The sequence below is a fragment of the Takifugu rubripes genome, chromosome 13 (genome assembly GCF_901000725.2).
Source record: "Takifugu rubripes chromosome 13, fTakRub1.2, whole genome shotgun sequence".
Classification (NCBI taxonomy): Eukaryota; Metazoa; Chordata; class Actinopteri; order Tetraodontiformes; family Tetraodontidae; genus Takifugu; species Takifugu rubripes.
The window spans coordinates 13095348-13109517 of NC_042297.1; the positions used below are offsets into that span (position 1 = coordinate 13095348).

Sequence of the window (14170 nt, forward strand, 5' to 3'; positions counted from 1 at the left end):
TTTGATATTAAAGCGACCCCTGCTTGGATTCATTTTTGTCCAAGAGAAACATGCACACACTTTGATGCTGCATCGTTTATGGACCATCAGAACCTCATATCTCTGGTACTCTGTTTACACTCATTTCTCATTTCGTCTTTCAAAGAGGAAGGCTTATGGAAGAGAGAGTGAGGGATGAAAAGTAAAGAGTCGGTGAGGAAAGAGGGGAGCCATGAGGCACAATGGTCATGAGGAGGCTTCAAACAGATATTGCAGATATGAAGGGATTGGGGGGGGGGGGGGGGGGGGGGGGGGGGGGTGAAGAATAAGGAGGCAAAGCTAGCCATCAGACTGTCGCCATGGAAACAGAGTGACCTTCTGCGCATAGCAAGACGAGGAAGACATGCCTCACATTGGTCTTGGTGCAACAAACAATTTTAATTTGCAACAAAACAAGGATAACGCAGTTTAAAGGAATAGATTTAAGGTAAAAGTTGATCTTATCACAGTTCATCTCAGCTTTCCAGAACAATTCACATGATGATTTTCACCTCTCGAGAGCACTATGGCAACGTGCAACCTCCCCACATTCATCGTGGAATGATGGACAAGGGCTGGAAATGTGGAGGTAAACCTTTTAATATCTATCCGTGGAGCATTTTGAATTTCTGAATACTAAAGTCGGAGGCAAACCATTCTTTCTCTTCTCATTGTTTTCTTTTTAAATGCTCATTTCCTATTCAATGCTTTTGGTGGCTTAATGATTCAATGTTGATGCTGGCTACAGTAAAAAAGGTTTCAATTTGTGTGTGTGTGTGTGTGATATATATATATATATATATATATATATATATATATATATATATATATATATATATATATATATATATATATATATATATATATATGAACACAAGGGTTATGAGTTATTCAGGAGGAATGGACGTTAAAATATTGGTATTTACAAGAGCAAGATTTACTTGGGGGGGATCTTTGGATGCCAGGATGAAATTAAGAAGTTTGGAATACCAGCAGAATGAGCCTGATTTTGTGCAAAACCCGAAGCCAAGGTGATCAAATTCTCGTGTGTTACTCTGCCAACTGTCTATGTATGGGAATTATTGTATGTGGGAATATTCTCTCTTTTTTTTGAGAGAATGGTCATCAGATCATTCAGTTTCTACAAAAATATTTTAAAAAACAGGAAAAAAATATATATATATCAGACCATAATTTTACATGTGCTTCAGTTGTTAAAAAAAGATAAAAGCATAACAAAAACAAGAACAAAAAAGGGAAAAAAAGGATTTCAAAAGACTTTGCTTGTAAGAAGTCAGACAAATTTCTCCACGGATGATGTTCAATTATTGATACTTGAGATTGTAGTTCCTACTGTACATGAATACAAATAAAATTGCAATTTCTTTTCCATTATATTTTAGAGACAGAATTATTCACAAACATCACCACTATCCATCATCTTTGTCCTATTTGCACATGAGCACATCTATAGAAATAGAAATAAAAAGGATTATTAAGTAGCTCCCACTGCTGAGCTCAGAAGAAACGCAATGCCGCTTTTTTTTAACGAGTTCTGAGCAGGAAGTGGAAAGAGAGGAAAAGAGAAAAAGGGAGTGATCTTTCTCGATAATTCATGGGAAGTTGGATTCTTTTATCCAATTTAAATCACTTCTGACAGAATGATTTGATTCATGGAGTTAAATCTAAGAATGTCATATCCAAGAGCACAATAGGCACGCTGCTCCATCCGCTGACTCGATATGAGGAACAAAGAAGCTCACAAAACCTTGGAGAACATCGTTATAGTCAGGAGAGCAAGGAGGGAAAAAGTGTAGAAGTTTTTCCTTCCCTCAGTGGCAAATATGTGTTTAAGATTGAATCAATTAAGCGGACTATCATCTGGAAAGAATTGAGTTTGATTTTCACAGAAATTACACCAACGCAACGAAATAGGGACTATTTATTCCAACAGCCGAACTATCCTATAGGAAAAAGCGGCTTACAGTCGCAACCGCCGGCAGGATCGTTCTTTTTTATTCGGAAAATAACCGATGGCTGCCCAGCGAGATGTCAGGAATCGGTTGATGTGCGATTCCTTCGTATACCGGGTAAGTTTTAGACGGTGGGATTTGTTCAAGAATGGGATTATTTGATTCAAATGCAAATTGATTCTTTTCATGCGATCTCAAAACGACATTTATCATTGACTGTTTAGTCATTTGTGGTAATGTGATGATAATCTATGATAATACAAACATACACAGCCATCTTGGAGCCAGTTGGCCTTTTTAGGAGATAAAAGTTTTTATTGTAAAGAACATAAAATGTATTTTGTTCCAACATCCCAAGAGCGAGAGCGTCACTGCTTCTTTCAATCTCAAAAATCAGGTAAAGAAATGCATTTATTTGAAGGTACAGCGGGATTCAGTTACTGGATGACGGTTTCAAAGCTTCAAGTCTGCATCAGCATCTATCATGAATGTGTATACTAATAGGATTTATGGACAGGATCTGACAAACCCCCAAGGATATTCAAGGACCTACTAATGATCATAGTAGTAATATAAAGATTCCCAGGGGAACATAAGGCTGCCACTATCTGCTTCCATCGGGATCTCTCCTGTGCAACTTGCTCTGTCTTGCCCCACCATAGGTTTGGCGTCTTCAGTTCTCTGCCAGTTTGTTTATGGCCTCCATTGTGTCCTCTTCTCAGGTGGGGTCTATCTCCATTCTACTTTGGGAATGCAGTCTTGGTCCATTCAGAAGACAAGTCCAAGCCATCTGTTTAATTTCCAGCACCACATTCCGACAGTTTGTCTTTTTGTACAGGTCTCCATCGAAGATCTTTTCTTGCCAAAACTGCCAACTGTCGATCTTTCCCATGTGGCTCTCAAGGATTGTCAGCATTCCGAGACATTCAGCAGGACTTTAAGATAGCTCTGCTGCACCTGCATCTTGGGTTTGATGCTGTACTGATTGGAATTCCAGCTGGTATGAGGGCTTGAAAATGTGATACTGATATCTCCACTACATGAATTGTCCTCACTGAAGAGACTTACCAGATACGTGTCCTCCTCAACATAATTGAGAGGGTTACCTTCCGCAGTGATCGGTGCATGTGGTGTCAAGTTCATGCGCATCACTTGGGTTTTGGAGGTGTTCACGTTCAGACCGATCTGTCAGTCTTCTCTTGTAGGTGTGTGAGTGGTAGAAAGAATAGCAAGGGCATTAGCGAAATCAAGATCCATGATCAGGATCTGAACGCCATGGCACCAGGCCATTTATACTGCCTCCCCCCCACGTTGAAAATAAAGCTCAAGCCTGCAGGCCCATTTCAAGGCTCTCAAAGGACTCGTTTCATGCTTCAAGGGTGAATAGATTGTGCCTCACCACCTTCTCTAAAATGTAGTCGATGTTATTACTTTGGAAAGAGGTGCTTATGCTTCGCTGCCTTTGGACATCAATTCTAATAGCTGGCATTTCCATGCCAACACATGACACCATCATACATACTCATACCTTCCAAAACACATCCACCTGTACTCCCATATTGTTAGGTTGTATTAATTGTTAAAGACCCCTTTGAGAAAAAACCCATTAGGTAGTCTGGGGAAGCAAGTGGGGTTAAATACCGACATATCTGGCGAGTTGCGATGCAGATGGTTTCCCTCTTGACTGCTGGTTTCAAGCACCTTATTAAAACCTCTTAGACGTGCTGTGAAAGGTGTGCAGAGAGAACTGATAACATTTTAGTTTATGTCAGTGAAACATCCAAAAGATCAGTGTTAATCTTTTGCAAGTGTAGTGTATGCATTTGTGTTAAAGATTTTGAGGCTTTTGATCTGGCTCATCAATATTAATGTGACAAGTTAATGTATAATTAATTATCATATCAGAGAGAAGCACAGATTCTACACAGCGTTCCGTGTGTAAATGTTTATGTCTCGCCAAGACTTGTTCTGCACAAATACTGCTGAGTAACGGAAGAGAAAATTAAAGCTCAATATTGAGGCAATGTTTTAAAAATGTGATGAAAACGATGAAGAAAATAAAAGCCAGCAAGCTGCCTCACACAGCCAACCAGTGCTGCAACAGAGGGAACCAATCTGGCTTCAACCTGGTGCACCACCAGTGTGCCTGGTAGAAATATGTGGGCGGGAAATCAAAAAAAGAAAAAAAAAAAAGAACTTAAGCGTTGCAATTCCGCAAATGAGGTCCCAGAGAGACAGAGAGACAGAAACGGAGCGACATGCTGCCCTTTGGGCATCTGCTTTTCATAAACTGTGACAGGTTTCGTGGTTGTACAAAAATAAACACCAATACCAGGCAAACTCCCACAAAATTAGCATGAACTTATTAAAATTAGCGTTACACTATTTACAATGATTAACACAAACTGAATTCAAAACCTACATCCCAAAAACAGTCCCACAATTCTAAGGTGTATCTCAGTCAACGGGCTACCATGCGTGACTCCTATTTAAAAGAATCAAAGAATGTTCCAGTTTTTGTTGCACCCCCCCCCCCAATAAAAAAACAATTGTGCAACTGTCACACATTTCTGTTACACGTCTTTGTGGGATTCAAGGCAGCCCTTCCTTCCGTCTTACTGCATGGCTGCATGCACCTCAGTTTTAAGTGCACTTTAGATATTTAGAGCTTTGGGGGTACAAGTGGTGGGTGGGTTGTTGGTGTGTGTGTGTGTGTGTTGGTGTGTGTGTGTGTGCGCGCGCGACAGGGGCCTTCTACTCCTGCCAGTCTTCCCACAGTGCACGCAGAGGATGTCGTGACTGGGATTTTCAGGGTAGGTGTGTGCATGCTCAGGGCTCTCTGGTGAGCGGCAGGCCCCTTCTCAGGGGAGTGTGTGGATCTTGGTTTTGCAGTGCTGTGGTGGGCTGGGGGTACACTGTCCTCAATCAGCTGGAATTCTCACCTTATGCCTGCAGGGGCTCCACTGGTATCTCGTCAAATAACATGTGTTACATTATACACATGTTGTTTGATTTCCTATGCATACCGTATTTTCACGCGACCATAAAGTGCACTTAAAAGTCTTACATTTTCTCCGAAATGGATGGGGCGCCTTATAATGCGGTGCGCCTTATGCATGTGGTAAATACAGAAATAGCACCTGTAACTGAGACTGCGCCTTTTAATACGGTGTGCCTTATGGTCGCGAAAATACGGTACATTAAAAATATTTGCGTCTTTATTTCGGTTTTGCACTTTGAAAAAAGGGGATAGATTTGTTTACAGGACTTAAATATACAGTACTGCAGAAAAATCAGACCGCCGAGCAAGCATCAAGCACTCTTACCGCACATCAAATCTCGCGGCGCTCAGTCGCATTACACAACAAGGCAACGGTTGACTGTCTGAACTCCAAACACAGCTACCATCAGCTCAGTGACTCAGCATCAAAGTCAGCAGCGGGAAAATGTGTGATGAGAGCGGACACAACCTGCAGCCTTGTTATCGTGTGTTTGTGTGTCAAGGCCCCAGGTCCCAGCAATGGTACATTTGTCAGAACTTCTGTCAAAGTCTTCTGTGACTCCTGGGTGGCCCATAAAGCTGCAGCAAAAAGCAAACATAACAAAAGCTGTACAGGTGTAGAACTGATGAGCCTGAAAATCTCAGAAAATCCTCTGGGTCAAGCTTCCCGGGTTTTAACAGTGTACGCTTACACCAGCATGCTAACGGACAAGCTATCATGCATTATTTCTTTGCCAGTGTTTGGCCACAAACACTGGCGTCATCATGACAAGGCTGAAAAACAACAAACACACACACACCCGCTGCTGACAGTGCAAGTCAATGTTTCTGGTTGCAGGGATGCTGGTGCTCAGTACTGCATGTTAGTATATTGATAATGGACCCTTCTACATGGCCCGCGGAAGCAGGAAAATTATGTGTGTCGTGTGTGTGTGTGTGTAATCAATTACAGTTCATTACTTTAGGCAATGACACATAATTACTGTGTGACAACACCTTAGAACAGCTTTATCAAAACCTTTCTTCAGGCTTAGGAGCACATTTATCTTGATAGTGGTATGGCCACTGCGCTGGCAGCTTCGGTGAGCTCAGACGGACCTCAGGTGTCTCATAATAAACAGGTGGTTACCTGCACAGACAGTCGCAATGCTACTCTCTGCCCTTTCCTCATCTTTGATGAGCTGCTGCGGGCTGCCCGGCCATTCGGCTGTCCGAATGACAGGCTGCCGCTTTCCTCTGGCAGATCTGATTTAAGGGGCCAGACCTAACAGCCACCACCAGATCCTCCCCATTGTTTATGTCGTTATGATGGTGAAGCCCAAATGAATTATCGATCAACACTCCTGCTCTTACATACTTCATAACTGCCATTCTATTGGTTCAGCTAACTGTATCCCAATAGGTCATGTGTTGGGTAAGCAGCATGAGAGAGTAAGACTGAATTCTCCCTGAGGAGCTCTCTCAGCTTACAGTTGCACATGCAGTCGCCCAGGATAGACTATTCATAGTATGCAGGGGAATAGGGTTTTCTAAGTGGGTTCCAAGTTCTATAGATGTATTGCTGCAAACTGGATGTAGGATCATGCCAGGAATTTTAAATGTCCAGGTGGGCTCGGTCTGGGAAGCTGAAACATCCTTCCTTAAAAGTCAATCAAAAAGTTGGGAAACAGCCCTTGATAAGAAAGCAAAAACCTGGAAAAATCCAGCACAACCATAAAAAGCTGGTGTTCAGATAAATGGTGGCCAAACATGGTGCTGGTGCTTAGACTAGCCTCATGAGTCACGGTAAGAGAGAGAAAAGATAATTACACCCAGAATGTGTACAATCCCACTGAAATAATCAAGCCTTTTTTTGCGGGGGGGTTCTTTTATTCTCATTTCCTCCTCTGTGTCATTATTATCATGTTATATTCCTTAGTGATACCAAAACAGCAGCACTTAGTACATAATTAGGGACCTAAAATGGCAGAATTTGGGGAACTGATAGATTAATTACCATTGGTTTAACACAATTTGAAATTCTGCACCTCGCTGCATGAATTATTTCCACATTCAGGGCGTGTTTAGTCTAATATACTAACATGTCGCTAATGACAAAGTAACTGTTGTCACACATTTCCCGCAAAAGCACCTTACAGAACTACTCATAAATCACAAAGGCAATGAACCCGTGTCCTTCCCTGTCCCGCACAATAAAAGTCAACAAAACGGCACTGCTGAAAAAGGTGTATCTAATGCCCAGCCAGTGATTGATGGATATTGCTTTTATATTAATATCAATATTCAAATGCAGCCCTGAGCTGTTGCCTAGCAACAGCTGCTTTAAGCAGAGGAAGATGGAAGGATGGTTGGAAGACAGATGTTGGATCATCTAAAAAAAAATTGTTGGAAAATATGTGGGGGGGGGTTTTCAACCAATGTACCACATAAGGGAAATAATTACACAAAACTGGGATTTTCAAAAACATTTTGTGTGAGTGATCCAGTTGAGATGCGAGAAGGCGGCATCATCGCTGATAACTAAATATCAGAACCTGCGTATAATTATAAAAGATGCTATGCAAGGGTGGCATTGATGTGAATTGGCCAGTCAGCATCCCCTGTACAGCACCATTGTAAATCCATAAGTACTCTCACCAAAATAATCCCTTTAAAGCCAGAAGGAGTGCAGGAGAGCGGTCGTGCCAGAGAGGGAGAGAAAAAGTAGTAAGATCAGACCTTCGTGTTTACCTCCTGAAGTCAGAGTAAGCACTCCTCCTGTGTTAACAGCAGGAATCGTGCCAAGCGACCCAAATTCCTTGTCACCCCTTGAAAGGATTACAAGCCTCGACATTTTGACATTTGTATACCTTCAAATTCGTCTGACTTTTACTTCCTCACTCGTTCTTTGTTTTCTTTTTTTCTTGACGCGTGCTCATGCAGGCGTGAGCGTCGGCACAATCACCTTGACCAAAAACTTGACACACGCCATCTTTGTATGCTTCCCATAAGAACACGTCTGTACCTTCTTTGTAAGGATCTACACAAGCCTGCAGAGTCTCGCTAAAAGCTGTGAGGCTCCATTTAAAATATATAAAAACTGTTTTATTAAGATGCAGGGCAGCTGCAATCAGAAAGCTTTTCAGAACCAGCGTTTGCGTCGTTTAAAAGTGCACTCTCACCCACATGTTTCGCAAGCTGCTTGGCTTTTCCAACAGTCCTTGAAAATCCGTGCTCGCACTTACAAATGCCACAATCACACAAACATATCATTACGGACTACAGTTGCTGATGTCAAATAACTTTAATTTGGGCGGCACATCCTCCACGCTGAACACAACACAGCTTTGTATGCAGTCAATAATTCAGCAACTGGAAAGAGTCGCAGGAGAAGGCTTTATAAACCATACTCGGCCCAGAGTAATTGGATTTTGAATGCCTCTCAATGTGATGGACACTGCGCGGACAGAGAAAACAGATGCTCTTTTCCGATTGGTTTCTTTTACAATTTTCTTTTCTTTTTTTATTATTTTACATAAAGAGCAAAAAATCAATGTCTGTTTTAAACATGTTTGGCTCTCTGCACCACATTTCTGTTGCTTTATTTTGGTTGGGTTTTTTGGGTTGATTTTTGGAGATGCAGCATACTTCTGATAATGGAAATGTTTGAATGTTTCAGCTGAGTGACAAAAGTAAGACTGTGTGAACAGAGACTTGTAGGGTTGCAACAAAAATGGATTTGTATTCCCTGGACAGTTTGTGACCAGAAATACATCTGATGTGTTCTACAGCTGACATTCAATTCTACGCTGTGTGCCAAATTAATATGCAGGTGATATTTTCCTGAATATCTGGTCGGCTGCTGTTCAGAAAAAGAATATAATACTGATTCAGTATGACGCATTTAAGGTCTTGTGCTTTAACAAAAAACAGTTCTGTTCGAAGCCACAGTGCTTTTTGATCTTTATGGCAGACCAAATTATTCCTCTTCACCTTTGACCTTGTGCAAGAAACTAAGCATGACCGTCAAACCATAAAAGTTTTGTTAAAAGCATTCAGAATAAGAGAAAATCCAGAGTAGGAGGAAGAAAAGAAGGATGGTCAAAGGATGGTTAGAAAAGATCCTTAGCTTCCATTGAGGCTTTTTCTTTTAGCTGTGGGGCTCAGTGACCGTAAGATGCCAAGATGCTCGAGGTGGCAAAGTTCCAAAAGGTAAAGACAGGGAAGGACACACAGGGAAGGACAGACAGGGAAGGACAGACAGGGAAGGAAGGAGGAGGACAGGGTAGACATCGATGGAGTGGATGCCAAACAGGCGGTGGTGGTGCGGGGCTGCCAATGTTGACAACAAACTTGGTCCTTTCTAGGGTCTCAGTAACAGAGGTACTGAGCCTTCCTCCATACAAACTTCCCTCTATCAGATAAGATGAAGACACTCATGTTCCTGTGTGGCGATGCACCTTCACCACATCACGAACTGGCCCACTCTGCCACAGCTTAATCGAGAATTTCCAACTATAAAGATTACCAACAATTAAATCAAAATACAATTGTTGAAAATACAATTTTCAACAGAAATGGGACAAAGTTTATATATGTCATAAGTTATATGATCACTACAACTTAAATAGGCATACTCATTTAAGCACAATAATAACCGTACATTCAAGGAAATATATAATGGCATGAGCAAGTGGGCTCAAAAGAAAAAAGCCTAAAAACATTTTAAAGTAGTTTTACTTGATAAACAAATGTGACGGTACATGGTGTGGGAGGACGAGGAATCATAATTAAATGGTGCTTGGTTCATTTCTGCTGGTACAAAATGCTCGTTTTGTTACTCATTAGGTGGCCGATCATCAGCCATTAATTGTTCAAAGAAGTGTTATGAATCAGGGGATATCAGGCAAGCATGAGGATTTTCAGGATCCGTCGCTTCCTGAGCATGAAGAATAAAGCTTTAGAAAAAGAGACAGAATTAAAAGGAAAAGCTTTTGATTAGCAATGGCTGTTTCAGGTTGTGTCATAACGTGGAAACGACCTGTTCTTATAATAATGAAATGCAGTTGTACATTTTCCTCACCTTCGAAAAAAAGAACGGTTATCACGCACAATGCATGATTACAGAGGAAAAAACGATCATACACAACTCCTCTTGAGGATTCACAGAACGTGATGTCGCTGTTCCTGACAGATAACGCTGTCGGTGGGGGCACAGACTCAAAGCAAATAATCTGAGTACGTCCTGGAGACAAGTATGCTCTGGTTTTGTTAATTACTTGCCTAAAAAGAAAGAATTTGGTGACATTCGACATGGCGAACCCATCAACGGGACCAGTTTCACCAAAGATAAATGAGAAACATCATCAGCATCTGTGACACTGACAGGGATGGTTGCAAAAGTTGCTCTTCACATACCTTAGCTCTTGTAATAAAAGCCCCATCAGTGCAGCTTAAAAGTGCAATGACTGACAATTAAGATAAAATAAAACAAAGCACAGTTCTGATCTATGCAGCACAAGACAGCATTCAATGCTTGATGAAGGAAAAGGTTCTGGGCTGTGAAGCATTCCGGTTGATGCTGCAGCCCAAAACAATCCCTCAAGGTCAAATATTACAATCCCTGTAGTTCCCTTCATGTGGCAGATTTCTGTTCAACAATTCTACATTGACTTTTATTGTGTATCTTTGCACTCAAAAGTGGCATAAAGTATAAACAGCTATACACAATAGACGTTATAGCAGGTTTCTATTCTCCACTTCATTCAGATCAACATATCTGGTCTTCATAGCACGAACATGAATAAATGGATGTTTGAAGTAAAAGTTTAATCAATAAATGGGCAAATAAACAATATACATAAATAGAATGAACATGCAAATTCTTGCCATTGTTTGCCGGTTTGTGTTAACCCGGTCAGTTAATTTGATGTGCTTCCACTCTTTCCTCTGCTTTGCCCCCTCCAACCATTGTGATCTTTAATGACATGGTTGTCGCTTTTCAGCTTTTTTAATTTCTCTTTTTTAATTTTTTAAAAATTTTCTCAGTGTTGTGCCACATTGCTCCCTTTGCTTTAAAAGCTGCAGGTAAACCCACTCGTTTCTTGTTAACCAGTCCAGCTGACTCTGGATGTTTTCATCCACCAACACGGTGAGAAAGGTTTGCACCACCAAAGCGCCATGGTATAAATTCTTGGCCTTGTTGGACCTAACTTAACAGCAAAAAATATTAGTTTAAAAATCGCCACCATGTGTTTAGGTGCCAATTCAGCTTGATGACGACTTGACGATGACGATGATGACAATGATGATGACAATGATGATGACAATGATGATGACAATGATGATGACAATCTCTGACCAATCAGTGGCCTGATATGTCATTATTTAGTAAATGTTTGGGAAAACCGAGAGGTACCGAAACAAGTAGAGTAGGTAGAGGTAGAGTAGGGCAGGATAGGGTAGAGTAGGGTAGGAAAGGGCAGGATAGGGTAGAGTAGGGTAGGAAAGGGCAGGATAGGGTAGAGTAGTGTAGAGTAGTGTGGCCAGGGGCAAAATGTTGACCAGTCAGGTGCGCAGTCACAAAATTGCCTGTGACAGCGGACAAAACAAGAACAGTTTTCCCCTCCCAATTATTTGGGATACCAGAGGCTTTGTCAGCATTGCTCATTTTAGGGTGGTGATGCTGTTGTCGGCCAAACAATCTCACGGAAGAGGTAGTCAGTGGTACGCATGAGCCAGCTGAAATTGTGAGGAGAGGAGAGGAGAGGAGAGGAGAGGAGAGGAGAGGTAGTGGCAATGGAAATGTATCATTTGTGTCCCTGAGCAAGACGCTGAACCCCAAAATAGCTCCTGAAGACAATGTCCTAAATTATTCCCCACTTCTAATCTTTCCAAATTAAAGCAAATAAATAAATGCATTTTGCAGTGTTTCAGGCTAACATTTTATTGTCAGGTCACAAACAAGCCAGCTGCAGTTATTCTCCTCATGTATTCCTTAGACAATTAAAGTTTAGGGAACAACCTGTTTAACGCTGTTGTGCAGTAAGTAGGACGGTTCAGCAGAGGTCAAACAAGGACACACTGGAGACTTAATGGATGCCTCGTTTTATTGCAGTTGTCAGTTTGTTGCATGCAAATCGATTCCAAATGTTACAAAGTCACTGACTGCTGCAACCTCCATCACTTTTCACTGAGTGGGGAAAAAATCTTAATCTGTGGGGAGATTTTGCAAGAGATATTCGGCATTTTTCCTCTGCAAACCGAAGCCTGTCCTCTTCAGGACACCTCTGGTGGTGTTCTTACACACATCCAGTACAACACAACCAATTCACAAACTGTCATTAGACCGAACTGCACAGAATCTAATATTTTACTGCCTGTGTAAGAAATAAAAACTCCAATATGAGTCTGGCCATAAAGATTTGCTCCTTAAGCAACTTTTTTTTATTTACAATTTACGATTGTATGTTTGAGGGAATTTAAAATGAAGGATACAAAAACAAAATCACACATCCTGCTGTTTATGTCATCATGTTTATGTATGTAGTGCAACCAGCAAACAAGGCTGCGACAATAAAGGTATAAACTGCGCAGACTACTCAGCCTATATTTAATGAATATCAATAAAAATATAAAGCATTGTAAAATGCACAGTTCAGATTTTTTTTTTCCAAGAAAATAACCCATTTTTCTCCTGAAATCAATGAAACTAGACTCCAGTTAACTTAACGACTGGAATGAAAGATTGACTCAGTGCTTCGTTTAGTCACTAAATGAATGAAAATGTAAAAGCACTCACTGTACATCTATGTAAAGCTAAATCAATACATGTACATTGCTGTTATTACTGGTCTGGATGGGTTGGGCCATTTTACTGGTAAATACCAAGGTTTGCACTAACACTGTTTTTCTTTAGGAGGTGGTGCTTGGTTGGTTGGTTGAACTCAAATTTCAATTTAGAAAGAGACTGATGGGGGGGGGGGGGGTCCCTTTATGGTTTTTTCGTGCTCATACTCTTCCCCATTTACCTCTCTGAGCGCCTCGCTTCTTTACGATTGAATTAAAGAGCAGTTTGTTTCTATCAGACTTGCAGAAGAAATACTCCTCCTCCAACACACACACACACACACACACACATGCACACACACACACCACCACCACTCCCTCCTCCTGTATCCATTGATCTGTGCAATATGAACATATGAACACCACTATGGTGATGGTTTTCGAAGGTTTTTGGTGCAAAACCCTACGCAGCGATCTACATATCTATAAATAATGAGCAGCAGACTGATTTCACCTGTAATAAGTCATCCCTTTTTTCTCCAAAGGCAAAAAAAACTGTCAAATGATATGAAATGTGGTCGAAAATATTCTTATAAAGACTTTTTGAGGAGAAAATATCCATCTTGAGAATATTCAGTAACAAATGTGATAATGTTTAAAGTCACATCTCCAAGTGTGGTAAAACAACATATACAGAGAGACATTTTTGGCATTATGTCAAAAACACAAAAGAAAAACTGAAACTGTCCCCTCAGCTTATCAGGGGCACAAAAGTCAAATGGGAAAAACACGTTCTTTTTTTTTTTTTAAACAATCACAAATGAGAAAACTGTTGTATTCACAGCTTTACTCTGTAAAGGAGGACTTTGCTTCCGACTGCGGAAGTCGCTGCAGTCTGAAACAGCCAGGCTGAGCTTTTCTTGGTGGGCTCCATGAAGATAAGGATATAATGTCGGAAATGGCCGACTTCCAGGAGATGAGTGAAGTAAGCTCCAAGCCAGAAAAGATGTGATTTAATGGGTGAGTGTGAAACTTGGGCAGCCATTCGCTCACAAAACTGCTTCATACAACTGCACTCCGGCGACAGTCAGCCAAACAGGAAAAGTGCATGACATTAAAATCCTTCGGGGGGGGGGGGCGGAAGAGCTTCGACTTTGGAAAGCAGATGTGTAAAATTCTTTACAAATCAAGTTTGTTTTTAACTGAAAAGAGCACTTTTATTTATTTCTATATTTGCAGCTCAGGCACGCTCACATCCTGTAGCTAAGAGAAAAGAGGAATGAAGCCGGATGTCGGCAGAGTTAGCAAAACAAACAGATGATAGAAGCTTGTTGGGGGAAGGTGATGCACGTTGTTACTTGTCTGTTGAATTTTATAGTGTCCAGGCGCCCGCAAACATAACGTCGAAAAT

General features: G+C 41.1%; 1 long non-coding RNA gene across 1 annotated transcript in view; it reads right to left on the reverse strand.

Annotated features, from left to right (window-relative positions):
- The window catches only part of LOC105417263 (uncharacterized), a 75141-nt gene that overhangs the window by 37313 nt on the left and 23658 nt on the right, over positions 1 to 14170 (reverse strand). The gene's annotated exons all lie outside the window — the stretch shown is intronic.